This window comes from Acromyrmex echinatior, chromosome 5 (genome assembly GCF_024713525.1).
Source record: "Acromyrmex echinatior isolate Ae372 chromosome 5, ASM2471352v2, whole genome shotgun sequence".
NCBI classification, from domain to species: Eukaryota; Metazoa; Arthropoda; class Insecta; order Hymenoptera; family Formicidae; genus Acromyrmex; species Acromyrmex echinatior.
The window spans coordinates 1,990,224-2,011,957 of NC_141856.1; the positions used below are offsets into that span (position 1 = coordinate 1,990,224).

At 35.0% G+C, this 21,734-nt stretch overlaps 1 protein-coding gene across 2 annotated transcripts in view; it reads left to right on the top strand.

Annotated features, from left to right (window-relative positions):
* LOC105148625 (cilia- and flagella-associated protein 58) overlaps positions 1-21,734 on the top strand; it is a 550,890-nt gene that overhangs the window by 205,647 nt on the left and 323,509 nt on the right. The window lies entirely within an intron of this gene.

Genomic DNA, 21,734 nt, shown 5'->3' on the forward strand with positions numbered 1-21,734 from the left:
ATTATCTTTTGGCTTTAGACTTTCGTAATGCGCATAAATTTAAAAAATAGCTATTTTTTAAATGTTTGTTACCTTAGGTGATACAATAAAATTGAACTTTTTATGATTTTTAATAAAAAAACATTTCAAAATCAAAATGATTTTCAGAGATGCCGGAGGATTTGTGAGTTATCGTATTGTAATTCATTGCTATACTGTCAACATTTCGTGAACTTTACCATTCACTTCATCAGGACGAGGATCCCCATCCTGATGGAGTGAACGATAAAGTTCATGAAATGTTGACAATATAGCAATGAATTACAATACGATGATAACCCACAAACCCTCCGGCATCTCTGAAAATCATTTTGATTTTGACCGAGGTAACGATATGAATTGGACGTCTTTGGGCTGTATATTGTACGTACTAACGACTTCTGTTGGACGTCTTTAGGCGGTACATTGTACGTACAAAAGACGTCTACTGGACGTCTCTTCGGAACGTATCTAATACGTCTTTATATGACGAACAGGACGTCGTTTGGACGTCCAAACTTTCTCACAGGAAGAGAGTGGCAAATTGCATCATGTGACCCGATCTCTTCTGATTGAATTTGGTGATCGAACTCCATAGAACTATGGTGGGGGTATGCCGTTTAGATTAGATCATGCAAAAGCAGTACGCTATTGTCACCTTGTGCTGCAATTTCCTTCTCGATTGGTAAGGTCTTTGTAAGTGATATATATTATTAATTTTTTACTGCAAATGTTGTGCAGCAATATCCGTCTTTATTAGAGTTTGTGTATTTGGGAGCACTGCATCCGGCAGGCATTTTGCACAAATCTCAATATTCAAAATGTAAAAATTTGTAGTTTTAAAGAACATAATATAATAATTTATAATAATTCTTATTAAAATTTGTATATTTTAAGTACTGTTATAATAGTAAGATATATTTTTATTGGAATCATTGTTGAATTTATTTATTTCGTGTATACATGTACAATAGAGGAAGGTACATATTTCAAGATTAATAATATGTATCATTTACAAAGACCTTACCAATCGAAAAGGAAATTACAGCATAAGGTGACAATAGCGTACTGTTTTTGCAGTCATCTAATGACACATCATGACTCTCCAAAGCTCGATCACTAAGTCCAATCAGAGGAGACGTGATGCAGTTTGCGACTCTCTCTCTGTGAGGTTCTCTAGCTGGCTCGCAGCGCGAAACAGGCGCGAGCGGTTCGATGCTGAAAATAAAAAATTAACAGGCGGTCGCACATGCGCCATACTCGATCAGCGTTGCTCAGATGTTTTCGATAGTGTCTATTGTCCAAAATAATTGTTCTTCGCAGAAGTCGCAGATTGTATCAAAACAAAGTTATATATCACTTGAGAATGACCTTATAAAACGATATTTCAGATTTAACAAAAATATGGTAAGAAAACAGTATATACGATGTTCTAAGGCTTAAAAACATATGGCATACGGAAGTATGATATTTCGTGGGGGAAAGGGGGGGGGAATCTGTTAATAACTTTTCTTAAAGGAAGGGTCTTTCTTTAAACTTGTTACACACGTTCTGGGAGGTAATTTTTTAACTTTAATTTGTTAATAACTCGATTTTGCGAGATGGACAAACGACATTTATACATGGACATATGCGTACACATGGTGGACAATCGAATCCCGCACATAATTTAAAAGAAAGTACTCATAGAGGTGCTAGAATTTTTTATTTATTTATAATTTTTTTTGGAGGGTGGACAAAAAATTATTTTTTATGGACAAATGTGGACAAATCGTGGACAATCGATTGCGATTTAGATTTTGTCAAAATTCGCATTTAGGGGTGCCAACTTCACAAACTTCGGAGTGACGACATGTACAGGGTGGGCCATCTATTGGTACGTTTTTGAATTTCGTCGTATGGCAACACCGAACGAGCTACAGACCCGAAATTTTGACAGTTTATTAGTCATACCGTCCGCGGCACGAAACAACATGTTTTCTCTTGAAGAGCGTTTTGAAATTTTAAAAACTTATTTTCAAAGTCAGTGCTGTGTCGCCGAAACTGTACGAATTTTGAAAAGAAATATGGGTCGTGATAGAGCACCCACCGAAGGAGCTATACGCAAATTGGTGAGGAAAGTTCGTGAGAAAGGGATGTTAGTGGATGACAGAAGTGGTCCCAGAGCTCGGACAGTGCGCACACCCGAGAATATTGAGGCTGTGGCCCAAAGTGTGAGACAATTCCAGCTTTGAAAAACAATATTACGACTGTTTTGAGTGAAATTGGCGCCGAGGTAGTCCAAAATGTCATTAATAATTGGGGTGACCGAATGGCATACTGTAAGGCCAGTAGAGGGAGCCACATGAACGAAATCGTTTTTCATTCTTGACGCGGATACTTTTAGCTTCACAACAAAAAAAAAATTAATAAAAAATATCAATGTATGCTCATTTGATCGCATTTTTAAAAACGTACCAATAGATGGCCCACCCTGTACGTTACAGCTAATGATTTGGCATTAAAGTCATAAAATGGTGATGTAATTAATGCTTTGTACAATCCTGCAGCTGCAAAAAAAAATAAAAAATTTTATTCAAAGTTTACCTCTATAGACAGAAATCATGCGACCATGTTTTAAAAGAAATATAGAAACTGTGACATTTTTTTCTGTAAAATCAATTTTTGCAGAACATAAAAGTAGATACTTCAAAAGATGTATTCCATTGAGAGTGGATAAACTTGTTATTAGCCATCCCGATTATCTTGATAGCAGATCAGTCTCGATTTTGCTGAAAATTGTACACAGCAGGACATTAAAACATTCCCAAAGCGAATCGAAACCAATAGTTTTGATCGTACAGACTCGTTTCTTGACTTTCAGCTTTACAAATGAAAAAGACGTATATGATCCTACAGATACCACTGACAGTAGTATTGTGTGATGCAACAGATTCGCATGACACAATAAAAGTCGATTCACATGATAAAATAGAAATTGATCTTAAAGATTCAGCTTGTTCTGTTTCCAGTGATATATGTTCTTTAAATTATAAAGAAAACCGGACTGGCTTGACAACAAAAGATGTCAAATTATCTAGCCATATTAAGAAATAATTTTATTTGGATAAATATCCTGGAAGGGACAATATTGAATCGCAAGACGTAATCATTATTTTTATTATGAAAAATGAAAACTTATGTCAGATCATTTAATTAAAAGGAGAAATCATTGTGTGCAATACGTGCGCATTTGATGCTCTTCTTCACATCATTGTACACAGAGTATACAATGGAAATAATTGTCAAATTTCATGGGCACGTAGAACAGAATAAACTGAGTCAAAAAATCCTCTATCATCTTATAAGTTTCCTCATTAGTTAACGAGATATTAATCCTTAAAGATAGCCGAATAGGCGCGCTCACTCGGCCCACTACTGCGAAGCATGTACGGCTACCGATCACTTGGCGCGCAGGCCGTGGGGAGCGGGAATAGCCTGGCAAGCGCACCATCCGAACTATGGAGGCTTGCGGCGGTATGCACGGCCCGGGACGTTTGCCACCCAATCCTTAATTCCTCGCGCGACAAGCCATCGTGATGGCAAATATTCGGCGCTTCAGAAATTAATATTTCGAAAATCGGAAATAATCGAAATCTTTTTGAAAACTCAATTTAGTTCGCTCTAAAGTGTACGCGTGTACATACAGAAAAATGTTACATATGTATGATTGTTTTAAATAAATAATAATTTTAAAAGGTTATTTGATAATTTTACTGACAACGTTCGAAAATAAGATAGAGCGGACTAAACTGAGTCGAAAAGTCTTTTAGTATTTTGTAATTTTCGCAATAGTTAATAAGATATTAATTATTAAAATATTGGTTTCCAAGAATTTTTTATTCAACTTTACAGAAAAACAGCAAGAGACAAAAATTGTTTATTTTGTTCTCATAAAGCTTTATAAATCTTTTTAGAATTTTTTAATAAATCAATCTTTTAGTACTGCATTTTTTTATTAACAACTATTTTTACCAAAATGAGAAAATACGGTACTAAAAAATTCTGAAAAAATTCTTAGAGCTTTGTGAAAAGAAAATAAACAACATTTGTCTCTTGTTCTATTTCTGTAAAGTTGATAGTACTTGAGTAAAAAATTCTTGAACACCAATATTCGGCGATATTTAGTAATTAATCGAAAATTACAAAATGGTACAGAGCTTATCGACTCAGTTTAATCCGCTCTATCTTATTTTCGAACGTTGTCAGTAAAATTATCAAATAACCTTTTAAAATTATTATTTATTTAAAACAATCATACATATGTAACATTTTTCTGTATGTACACGCGGTTCTTCGTTTTGACATGGCGCATTTTTTTTTTAAGTGGTATCTTCAATAGATCTAATCCACTCTTGCATTTTAATACAAGAATTGTTCAAAGTGCCTTCCTCGTTCTCGTAAGCAGATTTCGGCTCTTCGAATAATATTGCGCGTCGCGCGGTGCGCCATTTCTGGTGTAATGATATTGAAAGCTGCGAGAATCACTTCTCGTGCCTCAGTTTCAGTACGAATACAGTACAGTTCCATTACGAATATGCTCGATTAAATCTTTGATGTGATCCCAAATGAAATCGAGCACATTAAGATTCGACGACCGCGCCGGCCAAATGATTGGGCCTCGATTCACTTGTCCGGATAATGCGTGTCTACCTGCCGCGAAAAGTGCGCAGGAGCCCTGTCGTATTGGAAAATGAATTTCTCTCTGTTCGCGAAGAGGAATATTTTTGAAAAGGGCAACTCATTCTCCAAAAAGTCGGCAAAAGTATACTTCTCCCGTTAGACATGGCGGGAGAAAGAAAGGACCGATCTAAAAATTATGACAAGGTTGTGATTTTAAAAAGTACGAGAGAGAGAGAGAGAGAGAGAGGGAGAAAGAGAGAATTACTTAAATTATAAACCTATTACTACTTACGATTCAGTTCGCTACTATTCCTGCCCGCACATTTATCGACCAGCGATATTGAAATGCACCTTGGCGAACAGTGTGCGGATTTTCATCCAATAAATTATTGCGTGAATTAAACACGCCATTCGGTGTGAACGTTGCATCGTCTGTCCACAGGATGCGGTCGGGAAAAAAAAAATTCCGCCAACAATCAACATTGCGCGAGCAATCCTACGTTACATTTCGCTGACAGTTAATATTTCTTTAAAAACCAGCGAAAACATTTTATAAAAGTAATACAAATATCTTCATAAAAACAGATGCGCGGTTCTTCGTTTTTCTCAAGAAGTTGCTACACCCATTGAAAATGATACGGATGCAGTCCGTTGCGGCGTAGAGCACTGTGCACCACATGTCGGGAGAGACCGAGGGCATGAGCGACAAGATGTACGCTGTTTTTGAGATTTTCTTCAAACGCTTGCAGGATTCTTTCTTCATCTTCTACGCGTATTCCAATATGCATTCTTCCAGCGTCCGTCATGCATTGCCCAGTCCGCAACACTGATCCCATTTCCCGAACGTCGAACATATCGAAAATAACTTGTACATCGGGATGTCTTTCGCGCGCAAGAAATCATTCCGGGCAGCGGCAAGATTGTGTTCTCTGGCTTCATCGTACATGATAATCATGTCAGTATATTCTTGAAGAGTATAACTTGCCATTTTTTCAGAATAGGCGTAATGTTCTGGTCCACACGCATGACAAGACACACTAGACGACTGAAGAATTGATCGTTGTGAAGAAACAAATGAACAACATTGTTTTTGCTGCTACTTGTTTCTACACTGAACGATTTCGCGACCGCGACGCCGGCGCCTGATGGCCGCCGTCCCTGGCCCAGAATCGCCGCTGTTATACTACTGAAAAATATCATTTTAATGCTAATAAGAAAAGACGCAAGTTTTATTTTTATTCTTCTGAATAAGAATAAAACTTGCGTTTTTTCTTAATGATTATCTTTACAAAGAATATTTTCTTGATAATACAGGGTGTTTGATAATTGTTAAGCCAACAACGCTCGCGGACAGGTAGAGCGGATTAAACTGAGTGACAAGCTTTGTATCATTTTATAATTTTCGCGATAGTTAACAAAATATTAATTACTAAATATCGCCGATATTGGTTTTCAAGAATTTTTTACTCAAGTACTATTAACTTTAACCAAATAGAGCAAGAGACAAATATTTATTTTTTTTTCACAAAGCTTTAGGAATTTTTTCAGAATTTTTAGTACCGCATTTTCTCATTTTGATAAAAACAGTTGTTAATAAAAAAAATACTAAAAGGTAAGTAAGCAATACTAAAAAGTTGATTTATTAAAAAATTCTAAAAAGATTTCTAGAGCTTCATGAGAACAAAATAAACAATTTTTGTCTCTTACTGTTTTTCTGTAAAGTTGATAGTACTTGAGTAAAAAATTCTTGAAAACCAATATTTTAATAATTAATATCTTGTTAACTATTGCGAAAATTACAAAATAGTAAAGGACTTTTCGACTCAGTTTAGTCTGCTCTATCTTATTCATAAACGTTGTCGATAAAATCATCAAATAATTCCCTTTTAAAATACTTATTATTTATTTAAAATAAGTTATATTTACACACACACACACACACACACACACACACACACACACAACACACACATGCACAACACATGCGTAATATTTTTCTATATGTACACCCGTACGCTTTAGAGTGAACTAAGTTGAGTTCTCAAAAAGATTTCAATCATTTCCCGATTTTCGAAATATTAATTTCTGAAGCGCCGAATATTCGCCATCGCGATGGCTTGTTGCGCGAGGAGTTGAGGATTGGCTGACAAACGCCTCGCGCTGTTCACACCGCAGCAAGCCACCATAGCTCGGACGGTGCGCTTGCCAGGCTCGTTCCCCACGGCCTGCGCGTCAAGCAATCATATAGCCGTATACTTCTTTGAGATGATCTTATAGTCAGACGTGAGGAACAGACGTAGCCATTTCGAAATTCGTAATATTCCGAAATTTTTTTTAGTTCACAATTTATTACATACATGTATGTAATATGTACGTAGAAAAAAATATTAATATATTGTATAACTTGTAGTATAGTGTAGCTCGAACGCTTCAACAGTTCTTGTGTTCTGTTTTATTGATAGTCTGTTGTTAGATCGAATCATAATTCAGTCTCAGTTTGTCGAAAATGTATTCTTATAATGAGAAGTTGATGTGCTGCTAATATTCGGTAAAAGGAATGCATGTGAAGCTGCAATTCTGTATGCCACAAGGTATCCACAGAGACATCACACATGTGCAATAATGTTTTCTCACAATACATGTCCTTTGGATGTCCGCTGTATGTCCTCAAATGTCCTGGTTATGTCCTAATGCCCTGAACGTCCATAGGACGTCCGAAGGATGTTCTGCTTTTAGCGTAGCTGCAGTAAAAAGTCTGTAAGACATCCGAAAGGCATATTCGGGATTGAATCACAAAATTCAATATTATGTATGCTTAATATATTTCTGATATACATCAAGTAACTGATATATTATTGAAGGTGCCAGTTTAAAGTGAACATACAAGTGTATATATTATCCAAATTTAATATAATATATTATCATAAAAAGTAACTTACATGTTATTGAAAATGCGTATGTTCGTTTTGAACTCACACCTTCAATAATATATAAGTTACTTTTCATGATAATATATTATATTAAATTTAGATAATATATACACTATTATGTATGTTCACTTTAAACTGGCACCTTCAATAATATGTCAGTTACTTGATGTATTGTAGTTCTTTTTATTTGGACTTTAATTGGTTTTTATATTTATATCGACGAACTTGTTCAAATAATTTATACATGGCTTTTGGTGAGTTTTTTTAGTTATTAGAATTCTGTTATGTTACTTTATTTTATGTGTTTAGTATTTCGTCAGAAGACTTTTTTTACTGATTAGATCTTTTTCCAAGAGACATAATACATATGACTGTCTAATCGTATGCGAACGTCGAGTACATAAAGACTTACTTGAGCTGATATTATAAAGAATATGCATGTATTTTTGATAATTAATTGTACATCGATCTTTGCGAAGCTAATGTCTGAAGAAGGCTCAATCCGATAGCCGAAACTTATAATATTTATGGCACCTACTGTTTAATTTTAATTTTTAATTACATGTTTTATATTTGAATTTTGACTGTTTTCTTTATTTGTATTTTATTCAATCTAATTATTAAATTTTCAATATGTTTGAGTTTTAATTTGCCCTTTATTTATTGTTATTTAATTTTTATATGAAGAGTCCTTCTATCTCTGTTAAAAGTTACTAGACTCTCTCTCTCTTCCTCTGGTTAAGCTAACCGTAGCTTGATAAAAGTCGCCCTAATGCCCAATTTCTTCACTTCCAGATAAGTTGTGGATAACCTTATCCAGGAGATTTATCTCCATTGTATTCTGGGAGATATCTCTTGGATAAAGTTACTTAGAGGTGAAGAAATTGGACATAAGTCCGTATTCAACACAATATGTATTTACATGCGGCAAGCAGCTGAATGACTTTTTTGGTTATGGATGCTGTGAGTGCAGTTCATGCATCTAAGGTGCTGCGTGAACTGCATTCAGTGCACCCATAACCAAGAAAGTCGGTCAGCTACTTGCGCACATAATACATATTGTATTGTATACAGACATACAGACGTGTTTCTTCCTTGGTGTGATTTTCAATCGTCGAATAATTAATCGTTTGTGATTGTCAGTGATTAATTAATAAATCAGTTTTTAATTTCCTCGTTTTATCAAATAAGTGTAATCGAAGTGTCAATATGTTGAAACGTGAAACAATTTATAAAAGAAGAATCTCATCGTGAAAACGCGTGACTTGGTAGCTACATACTTAAAAGACATTTAATATTTGAGTGAAGAAATTGAATTACAGTAAATCGTAGTGTCGAGCACTATTATGATGCATACAAACTTATTTCTCTAATTATTTCAATAAACTAGAGCAAAGTGGAATCATTGAACATCTACAAGGTAATAATTTCATAATTAAGATAATAATAATTTTAAAATATTTGATTTACGTTTTTTTTTTGTTTTAAACATTCATGACTTTTTAATTAGTAAGAAGTACGATCGCATTTCTTATAAGATTTTTCATAAGTATGTAATAAATGCTACGAGCGCTATAGCAGATAAAATTGTTAGAGAAATTTTTCTAAAAGTGAGAAATTGGACAATAATTGCTATTGTAACGCTTATTGACATACAATTAAATCTAACGAGTATTTTGGTCATCAAATTGTAAGAAACGTTCTTAAAATTCGACATACTGATATAATCGTTTGATTTATATGTCAATAATAATTTTATAATGTTTATCGCACATAATTATTGTCTACTTTCGCTTGTCTAATTTTACAACATTTCTATAACAATTTAACCAATGCAGTTAAAAAATAATCCGATGCTCAAAGGGTTCAATATTCATTTTAATTTCATCATTTTAATTTATAATTTAACGAAATTAGCATATTTAAAGTACGTGAAAGACAAAGAGATTGTGTGTTAGAGAGGAAAAGTAAGAAGAAATGTGTTTTTATTAAAGTGTGAATACGTCCGGTCAGTATGCCCCACGCATAAACAGCTCGCGTCTGTCCGTGAGCGCCGCTTCTCCCGTCTTCTCTACGCGGCCTGTGATACGCTAATTATTTCTTCTTGTAATTTAAAAACTAAGCTTTAGACAATATTTTCGCAAAAGAAAAATCTTAGAATTAAGTCAGAAATATGACACTTTAAGGACAAACATTTATTCTGAATCACCCTGTATGCACTATCGTCGAAAAATTTCTGGACATGTAATTTAAAATTGCATAATATTCATTCGTCGTAACTCGGTAAAGAATCATCGCAACCAAAAAGTAAAAAATCATTTTAAACTTATACTTTTGCATGCTTTAAAAAAAAATTGTGTCTTTACAGTTCTGTATCTATTAATAAAATATCACGTTGTTGTATTTCTTATAATTACGTACATTTAACAGTGCGCAGTTTGATAAAAAGTTTTTTTTTTTTAAAAGTTCGATATTTTTATATTAGGTGTTGGAATTAATTCGTAGCGTTTTACAAGTGATGGGAAGTACTTTCATTAATGTATTTTTTAATGCTCATGTGAAATAAATAACATTCTTTCATTAAAAACGCTACGAATTAATTCCAACACCTAATATAATAGTACAAAGATTTATCTCCAAAATGTTTTTTTTTTTTTAATTTTCTAGTGATTTTTCTTGACTGAATTACTCGTTATTGACACTTGCATAGCTCGCAATGAATATTAAAATTCGATGAAATACCATTGTAAAAAATTAAAGAAATATTTTGAAGTTCAAAGCGTGTGCTCAAACTTTAACAAGCTTCTGATCGTTTTTATATTTAATTCTACAGAATTGAAAAGATAAAATTTTTTATGATGATTTTTTTAATCAAATTTCATCGTTGGTTATTTAGCAAGTTTAGTTTCAATATTGTGTAATTTAATAAAGGAAAACCATTAGAAAATTTTTTAAAAAGCATTTTAAAAGTAAATCTTTGTTCTGATTTCAAAAATATTGAACTTTTTGAAAAAAAACTTTTAGCAAATTGCGTACTCTTAAATGTACGTAATTTTAAGAAATACAACAACATGATATTTATTAAGATAAGAACTGTAAAGACGAAATTTTTGGAAAATCGATCAAAAGCATGTTAAAGTATAAGTTTTAAAATTCTTTTTTATTTTTATGTCTGCGATAATTTTTTACCGAGTTACGATGATCTAAATATATACAATTTTAGTAAATATATACAATTTAAGTTCCATGTCCGGAAATTTTTCCACGATTGTACATACATATGTTATATGTATATCTACGATTGTTATATACATATAAACTTATCTTAAAACAAAATAAATTACAAACACAAAAAATTTTTAAATATAAAAAAACAAAAAATTAATCCTTCATGATTACCATGGGTCAAAATGACCGAGATTATGATAAATCATCTCAAGAAAATTGGGCGAACACTGCATTTTTAAATATTATAAATTTAAAAAGATATAATTTAGTAATAAAATTTATTTTTCCAAAGTTAATACGTTTACAATTTTTTTTAATATTAAAATTAAATTTTTTACTACAATTTTTTACTACAACGTCAGTTGTTCCATTTTCTCAAAAGATAAAATTATGTACTTAAATATTAAGAGTTCTGAGTTTAATTTCGATGATTCTCTACAGTTCTATATAGAATAAATAAATAGTTCCGATTAAAAGTTGAGAAACTCAAAATTCAAAATGAAACGTCAGGTTCGTCTAAAGAAGTAAGTGGATCCAAAAACTTTTGCACGAAATATTTATTATTGTCTTATTAGTATTTGTATAAAGTTTGATCTAGTTCGTAATGCTATGACTTTACCAAACCTGGAATTTTTTGAAATCAATGGAACTAATACTATTGATTTGATAACACTTCAAAAATAATTTGGGTTATTGTAACCCAGAGTAACCATCATGCTTTTTTTAAGTGTGACTATAAAGAATTAAAAACAAAAAATTAAACCAAAAAAATAAACCAAAAAACAAAGAATTAAAAAAGAAATTAATGAACGAAAAGAAAACAAAGAAACCGGAATCTCGTCACGTCGTTAGTTTCGGATTACGCTAAGAGCAAGAAATAGTTTAATTTATTTTTAAACAGCTGATCAATGAATTGCAATAATACTGTTGATTCCTAAAATTAAGATTATTTTTAATCTAGAAGTTCGCTTTTAAAAAGTAACAATATTTTGAATTCTCTAATCGCAAAAACGCATCAAATCTATTAAATCTATAAAATCTATAAAATTCGAATTCTCAATCCTCGTCTCATTTAAGTATGTTACATCTCAAAACATTAACAAAAATATAAAAATTTCATGCATTGTTTTATTATTATGATTGAGTATTTGTGTAAAATTTGAGCATAATTATCTCAGTTGTTTAAAAATTATTTAATTTTTTTATTAGTGATGATTGATTCTTATGTAAAACTACAATACATTTTTAAATAGTTATTTGCAAATTTGATAAAATAGTACGTAGCATTACGAACTGGATCAAATTTTATATATATACTAATAAGGCAATAATAAATATTTCGTGCAAAAGTTTTTGGATCCACTTACTTTTTTAAACAAAGTTGACCCTGTGTGAACCTGATATCTCATTGTGCGAGAGCGCACCGCGCGAAAGATTCGAGTGAGAAAAAGGCACACGGTTGATATGATAAACGACAGTAAAGAGAACTTCGTTTCTTTGTAATTTAACAAAAGAATTTTCTTTAATATGCACAGTTACAAAGTCAAAAAATATAATTAATTAAATATTAGATTAACAGAATATTAAATTCGGTCACCTTTTCCAATATAATTTGGAATCACGGTGATGAAAATTCTCGGCGATTTTCTCGGCACTTCTCAAAAGATTCGTTTTATAGCGATTTCACTAAGCGGTTAGCACGGCGATTTTACGAAGCGAGATTATAACTCTAAGAACTCTAAGAACTTTTTCGAAGTAAGAAGGAGGACGGCGAGATCGAAGCATTTATTGCTTTCGGCCTGAGCTTTCCCTTTTGGGAAAAATCCAATAAAAATTTGCCACAATCGTAATTATTACGTGGCATTAGGTGTACAAAATTGATTGGCGCTTTGGATTCTTTTCTAACGACGTTCAACGTAACAGTCATGCGCGACAGAAAATCCGTGCGTGGGATTGGTGACAGCGCGTGACGTATTCGTTGGAGCGCGGCGCTCGCGTGCGCGAATTGAATCGTTCTAGAACTTTCGATTGTCCGTTACCGGTAACGACAACTTGTTTGCGTGTAACGAATTGTTTTTAAAAAGAACAAAGAACGACGAATTCGATGATTTTAACGAGGATTAAGATCATGCTCGAGATGAAATCACGAGCTCAATTTATGCATGCGTTCAATGACAATTAATGTCGGTCGACTGAAAGAATTCTTGCTTTTCTTTCGAATTACCGATCTCAAACTCATTTTAAATTTTCTCGGCTTTTAATCGGAACTATTTATTTATTCTATATAGAACTGTAGAACTATCGAAAATAAACTCAGAATAAACTCTTAATGTTTAAGTTTCCACGAAGTGAGACGCTAGTCTCTCACATACTCTCCCTCTCCCATCCGTTACAGTTCTATACTCACCATCTTATTGAGTCTCATGTGACACTTCGTGTTGTCAACATCTCTGTTCACTGCTTCGCTCTGATTTCGCTTTCTTGTTCAACTTTTGCAGTCTCTCTTGTGAGAAATACTGTTTTATATCATTATTGTGCTTTATATTACAGTCATTGGTACTTATTGCAACACATCAGTTTTTAACTTTTTTACTTTTAATGTTTTTTACTTTAAACGTTTTTTTTAATTTTAGCGTTTTCGCGAATGCTGGTTGGCAAGCAGAATGTATCTCTGTGAGTGAGTGACACGATCTTTCTGCGTTTTCGTTACTTTATTAGTGCGTTTGTACTGCGTTAGTCGTTGTACTATGTTTTTCATTACATTCTTGTAATATTTTGTTACTGCGTAATAATTTATATAATCACATCATAATTTTATGTTCAAATATAACCGTTATATTCGTTATCGTTATTGTTTATTCGTCATTCGCTTCTACCTTTATTTAAAGGACAGGCACAGTTATAAATAATTATTTTGTTAATTTACTGTGTGCTTTATTTGTGTGATCCTACGCGTAAACACATTCTCTTATATGTCTATGTCTAACTTTGTATACTTTAGCATGAGTCAGTCAACGTGTACCAAATGTAAATGCTTTATTTCGCGTAAGCGCTCTTGCGCTTTCTATGGTGCTGACAATGATTTGCGCTCCTCCGATGATTGCGATTCTGTTCTTGCGGCTGGGAATGGATCGTCGTTGCCTTTGCTTGGGGCTGATGCCTCCTTTGCTGATTGCGTCTCGCCGCCTTTTCTCTCACCTCTATCTGACGAGAATGACGGAATGCGGATTTTTCCCAGATGCTTTCTGATGTCTCATCTGCTCTTTTTGCAATTAAATCCTCCTTGACTACTTTAACTAAATCCATCTCTTTTTTGGAACACAAAATTACTCGTATTGCTCAGTACTTAGTCTTCTAGATCGTCTCAAGCCTATTCTGGCGACTTTTAACGCTAGGATTTAGTTTGATGGAGTGCTACAGCGTCTCGGAGATGTTGAGGGTGCGACAAATCGACTGGCGGCGGCAACAGATGGCCTATCTACCATCGCTAATCTGGTTGCTATAAGTGCGAGACAGGTCATCCTTGAGGAACGCCTCGCTAGGCTGGAGGTGCGTGCTGGCCCTGACTTCTGCCGATGGTTCTCATGTCTTACTGGATTGTCTGCTAGTTTTGAATACATAATGAATGAGCAGAGAGACGATGAGCTCATCGTATTCAGTCTACCAAAAGTCCCTTCAGAAAACTGCACTGAGATTATAACAAAAGTTTCATCCTCTCTTGTCTCGGTGTCTTCATCGGAGATTGCGCGGGCCTTCAGGATTCCTGGCAGAAATTCGTCCTCGTATCCACTTATTGTCAAATTTACAACAATAGCGAGGCGCCATGAACCGATCGCCAGGACTCGTCGGAGGGGTGGACTGAACGCATCTGATATCTGCGGATTCTAGCCGGCCGAGAAGATCTTTATTTGCGAGCGGACTAAGTGCGTCTGAGTGGTACACTTTTGCTGAAGCTCGTCAACTGGCGGCGGCATATGGTAGGCGTAGGGGGATCACTCATTTTCGCGTCAGGAATAATACGCCCTCGTATCGTTACATATCTCCGGATTCACTTCTTTCCGTCCTCGGGTCTGTTTTATTCCATCCGCTCCCTTTCATCCCGCTCCCCTGTCCCCGCCGCTTGCGATGGAGATGATCCTACGTGACTTCCTGCAGATTCATTTCAATTTTCGGTTTCGGCTTCGGATGTCTCTTGGCGGACTGCGTGTTGCGCACATCAACGTTAGGTCGCTCGTTGCTTGGTTGCAGAATTCGATCGACTCTGGATTCGTTGACATAAACTATGTGCTCGTTCGCTCAAACAGATCCACAGGCCACCACGAAGGTGGTGTCGTGCTATATATCGATGAGTTTTTCTAATTCTCCCCGATCGGCTTGGGCGTTTTGCCGGTGAGTGCTCTCACTGACTATTGCTGTGTCTCTTCATCTTGCTCGCAGTCGGCGGGTGGCGGTTGTCTGCGTATATCGCCTTCCGAATGCGCCACCTTCCGACTTGCATTTTATAGAGTCATGCCTATCCTGTGCGACATGTATAACCGATACGATCGTGTGCCTGGGTGACTTCAATGTCAATATGTCTTGGTCAAATTGACTATAACGCCAAACTGTTACTCGATATCGCGTCGCTGTTCTTTCTTAGGTAATTAATTGATGCTCCAATTTGCTTAACATGTAATTCGGCAATCACTTTTCTTATTTTTGTCTCGTCAAGCATTAATGTGATTAAATGCGGAGTCAGCGATGCAATCAGTGTGAATGACCATCCAAGCGACGCTGGATATTCCGCGACCACATCGCCCTGACACATCGTGTGTCTATTTCGTGTAACATTCATGCAATCAGGCCTGAGGACATCAAGTATGAGTTGCGGGCTGATAGACTGGTCCCCTTTATAAATTGCACGTTGATGAGATAGTCTCTTACTTTACGGCTTCTCTTACTGCAATTTTTGATCGATTCGCGATTATTGTAGACGGATTTCTCGGCCTCCCGCGCCGTGACTGAATGGTACAGTCTGATTCATTGAGCTGAAGAAACGTGCCCTTCTTAGATTCAGACGATCTCAGTCTCCTGCGGACTGGCAGTGCTACGAGGGTTTGCGGAACGACTGAATATTGCTGTTCATCATAAGAAAAAATTCTTCCTCTCTACCTCCCTTACAACGGATTCCTCGCTCCAATTCTGGAAAAATCTCCGTGGCCTTGGTAGCGCACAATCCTCCTCTGCTTCTATACCTCTGCATCTCAGAAATCCTTCCCTCCTAAATATCCCCCTATAATTATTTTCTTGATACTCTTCTTCATCTTATTCCTCTAACTCTTTTACTCACCTTCTTTCCTCCTCTCCTCACGTTTCCTCGATTCCTTCAATTTTGCTCCAATCACTCCCAATGATCTCTACAGCATTTTTAAGCGCATTCGCCTGGCTTCCGCTGAGCCTTTTGATCTCTCCGATCGTATGCTCCTACTGTGTCTTCCTCAATGTCTTGATTCCCTTCTCTATAAAATTTCTCTAAAATTTTTCTCTTTTTCACAATACTTTACCCTCTTCCTAGAAACACTCAGTTTTTCCCATTCCTAAAACTAATAACCCTTCTTCTCCTTCTTCTTTTCGTCCTATCTCACTCTCTCTTTTCCTCTCGAAGCTGCTTGAGTATATTTGTTTCTCATAGCTTAATGCCTTTGCCTCCAATTTTAATAATCCTCCTGTCAGTCTGATTTTCGTCGATCTCACAGACGACGGAATTGCTTCACGTCGTGCTTCATCTTTGACGTCGTGCTTCGACATGTTGTAATTTCGACAATTGTCGCTTTATTTCCATCGTTGCGCTTGACAAAGGCTTTCGATACCGTCAATCATGATCTACTTTTAGCTAAACTGAAATTTGTAGTCTTTCTCACCCTGCTCTCTCGCTAGTCTACTCATTCCTTACAAACCGCACGCAACAAGTCCCTATATAATTCTTTTCCTCTTTTTTCATATACTCGTGCCGTTCTCTCTGGTGTTTCCAAGGTTCATTCTCGGACCTCTATTCTTTAATATCTTTTATCTCTGATTTATCTAATGTTTCTCTGTCCTCCGAGCTCTTCATTTATTATGCAAATGACGTAATTCTTCTCAAATCCTTTCACCTATTTGATGTTTTAGCAATCTGTTCTGCTTTGAATACAGACTTAAAATCTATCGCCTAATGGTCCACTATATAATGCTCTGCATCTAAATCCTTTTATCATCCTTGCTAATTGTAGGTTCCTCATTATTGTTGTCCCATATTCAGTCCTTCGACATTTCTCTTACTTCTATTTCAATTTCTCGCTCCTTCTTTATTAAGATTCTTAGTGTCCATGTTGACTCTTCATGGTCATTCGAGTGGCCGTCAAACGTCGGCCTGCTTATGCTCGTTTATGTCTTCTTTATCCCCTTTGCCACATCCTTTCCTACTTTAAAAAATTTCTCACTTCTCAAAAATTTCTCTCTTCTTACTTGTTATTTCTCTATTTTGATTACGCTGATGTTATCTATGTTCCTGCTTAATATTTGCTAAATCATGTACAGCATATTCAAAATTCTTGTCTCCGCTTCTTCTATTGTGTTCGTAAATACTACATATCTCCGTATTATCAGAGATCTGGCTGACTTAAAATTTGGCAACATTTTATTCTCCACCTGTGCTGTCTTGTGTTTTCCCTCCTTCGCTCCAATACTCCTCTATATCTGCGGCGTCTCCTTCAGTTGAACTCTAAGCATCATTTCTCTTTTAACCCTTTTGTCACCAGGTACCAAGATTACTTATCCTTCTCCATATATCGGTCTACTAAGTTCCGTGCTGCTTTCTCCTATACCTCTGTCAAACATTTTAATTCCTTTCTTGATTCAATAAAAATCTCTCCCTCTCTATCCTCCTTTCGTTCCACTGTCTCACGTTTCATTGCGTCGCTCACAGTATTCAAACGAGACTGATGTAATTGGTGTGTGTATGGGAATGAGTATATGTGTGTGTGTATGTGTGTGAGTATATGTGTGTGTGGGTGTATGTGTGTGTGGGTGTATGTGTGTGAGTGTATGTGTGTGTATGTTTTCAGCTATTAGTGAGTGTATATGTGTGTGTATATGTGTGTTTATATGTTTTTAACTATTAATTTACCTCTTATTGTTGTCCTATTCTGGTTTTGTTACTGGTAGGCGTAACAGCAATTTTGCTAACGTTTAACTATTTAAGCTACTATTGTCTATTGTATTTGTGTTTATGTTAATTATAGTCTATTGTATCATATTTTATGACTATTACTCTGTTAACAGTAGTCTTTTTCATATAGCTTTGCAATAAAGTAAATTAAATTAAATTAAATTAAATTAAATTATTCATGCTCTCTTTTTCTCTCGCTGCAGTCCTATACATACTATTTTATTTGCGTTGTCTCTCCCATCCATTGAGATATATACTTACCATATTATTCGTGCCCTCTTTTTTCTTCTTCTCGGTTCTTTTCAAACGCAATTTTATTTAAATAAATGTGGTATTTAATTTACGATTTTTTAAATGATGTATTAGCAATTACTTTTTAACTAATATAGCACAATTTGTATAACACAAGATATACTTTAGACAACAATAGATATTAGATGTAATTATAATTGCGCTGAAAATCTTATGTTCTATTTTTCTTGTATTTTTAGAGAATAACAATTTTGTCAAATAATTTGACTAGTTTAACAACATGACGAACACTAATTTTTTAAACGGTTAACAAGAAATAAACTAATGTAATTTATTTGATTGTTCTTAAGGTCTTTACTTTTATATTTTGTAACATTGATAATAACCCGATCGGAGTCGAAACATATGTAATTATTATAGCTATTATTTTATTTATTATATTATGTTCTTTATTATTTATGTCGTTGACTCTTTGCCCTCATTTAATTCTACATTGTTTTAAACTCGTAGAGCCTTATATTATTTTTAAATTATTTTTTAGTTTCGAGCACAATTTTAAATAATGACCTTTTATTACAGTTGTATGAGAAGAGGTATACACGGTGCAATATGATACTTGCCAAGACGAGGGAAATCAGTATTTGAAGGAATATTTTTAAAAAATATATATTTTTTTCGAAAAAATATGTATAACAAAATTAATACATATATTTAAATATTTTATAAATTTTATACGTCGTTTTCATCGCTATCATCTTTGTAACAATTATCATTATTAACAACGTCAATTTCATTTGTATTTCTTTTTTTCGTTTTCACAATTCTCATTAAATACCCCTTCTCATTACAAACCTTCCTCGAACTTCTTGTGTGAACAATCCATTTCTTTAATTCATGCAATTATTTCTTATAACAATATCATTCTTTGTAGTCTTCATTGTTGCTAACAATATATCCATCATATCCTTCGATTTTATTATTATATATAACCAATAACAGTGTCATTCCTAAAATCATAAAATCATAAAATTAATGTAATAATAATGTTATGTCCAAGCCTCCGGATTCTTTTATTTCATGAGAACGAAGGAATTAAGAGGGGGTGAGGAAGGATGCAACTGACAACACTTTTGTGGTTATCGCTCTGAGACGCGTGTCATAAATCACTTAAATAGGCCCCAGATGTGGAATAACATCGATATGAGACGCTATTATCCAATCTGAGATAGTCGATCCGTTTTTTTAGGTCAAGGACCTAAAAAACCTACTCTGTTTTTATCCAGAGATCGGACTCGCACGATCGGACTCGGACGGGACGAAAAATGAATCGGAGGAGTGTCGAATAAGTATCAGTTGATTAATATTCTTGAGGCTTCCACGGGTGCTTTCTATATAAAGATTATGCGTTTCGCGAGTATCCTCCGTATCCAGATCCAATCTTGAAATGCCAACGTTTCGAGAATCTTGCAATCCACTTCATCAATCCACTTCATCTGCAAAAAGCAGCCTGATACTGAGCTGTGACAGAAACAGAAATACATAAACCTTGTTCATCACAAAAATCTCCTCTTTATTCAATGTCAAGAATCTATCCAACAAAGACCTGTCTCAAGACATTATATCTGCGCTTGTCAAAGGCCCTAACTTTGCAGTGGCACCTAAAAAGATTTCAAAGGAAGAGATTATCAGCCAAATAAAGTCAACTATTTACCGACTCCCATCAGAACAAACAGATAATATTCACAAACAGGTAACCAATATCCTTTCCAAAGACAAACCCCCTCCATCAAACATCACTAGACAACACCTCCAAGACCTGAACAGGGACATAGACATCATCGTGTTTCCAGCCGACAAAAGCAACACGACAGTAGTCATGAACACATCAGATTATAAAAAAAAGATGAATCTTCTCTCGGACAAAGCATACAAAAAGCTTGACAAAGACCAACTAATACAATCGCACAGAACACCAAGATTCTAGTGGAGAAAAGCAACATTCCCAATGCCGAGCCAACATTAAAATCTACAAATCCTCTCCTATCAAGATTATACGGACTACCAAAAATATATAAATCAAACATCCCCCTTACACCGATTGTCAGCACCATTCAGTCTCCGACATGCAACTTATTCCGTTTCTTAGCACAAACAATACGATCCCTCAATGGAAAATTCGAATCACACATAACTAACTCAACGACTTCATATAAAAGATAAAAAAAATCGACTACGTCCAACAGACTTGCTAAATTTTGATGTGGAATCTTTTTTCACACAAGTTCCAATAAAAGATACATTAAATATAATAAAGGCCTCACATGAAGTCCCCTCCAATCTCATCCCGCTAATAGAACACTGCATTTACTTCCCCAATAACAATCAATTTTATGAACAAACTTCAGGAATGGCAATGAGCTTTCCTGTTTCTCCTGTCATCGCCAACATCTTCATGGAGCATTTTGAGAAAGAGGTCCTCAGAAAGACATCAGAACACCAGAACCCCCAAAAACCAGAAATTTGTTTCCGTTGTGTAGACGACACATTCGTGAGACATGGAGACATGGCATAGCCGAACTCCGTAAATTCTTTATTTTCTTCAACAATCAGCACCCAAATATCCACTTCACTATAGACATACAGAAAAACAGAAAACTTCCCTTCCTAGATGTTCTTGTCTCTAAGAAAGCTGACGGTACCTTAGGCCATCAAGTGTACAAAAAACTAACACACACAGATAGATACCTACATGCCGAGTCGCACCTCCCAGCATAAAAACAGTCTGCATTCAATTCACTTGTACATAGAGCTTTCACCATCGCAGGCAAAGAACAGCTACAGACAGAACTCAACCACCTAAAACTAGCCTTACAGAAAAACGGATACGATAGAAAAGACATAATCAAAATAATTAATGAACATCCAAAGAAAGACAACGGTCTCTGACACACAATCAGATGAAAGGATCTTATCCATTCTTCCATATGTCAAAGGAACAACAGATCGGATTGGCAGGATATAAACAAATTCAATATCCAAACTATTTTCAAACCACCCAAAAAGATAGGACAAATCTTAAAAAATTCTAAAGTTCAAAGACCTCCACATTCAGCTCCGCAGGAGTATACAAAATATCTTGTTCCTACGGGCAAATATACATTGGAGAAACCGGAAGAATGGTCAATCTACGGATAAAAGAACACCAATGTGATGTCTAAAACACGCCATGCAGTTAGCATTATCAGAACACAACAAAAAGAACATTAAATATTCTTTGACAAAACAATCACATAAGCTAACATTACATCATACTTTCCAAGAAAGTATAAAAAAGCCATAGGGATACAAAAACACTTTAACAATCTAAATAGAGATAATGGCTACAACATAAATAAAATATGGAAAACCATTTTCTCGATTATTGAGGAGCGATCAATTTCCCCCACCTCCCCCTACAA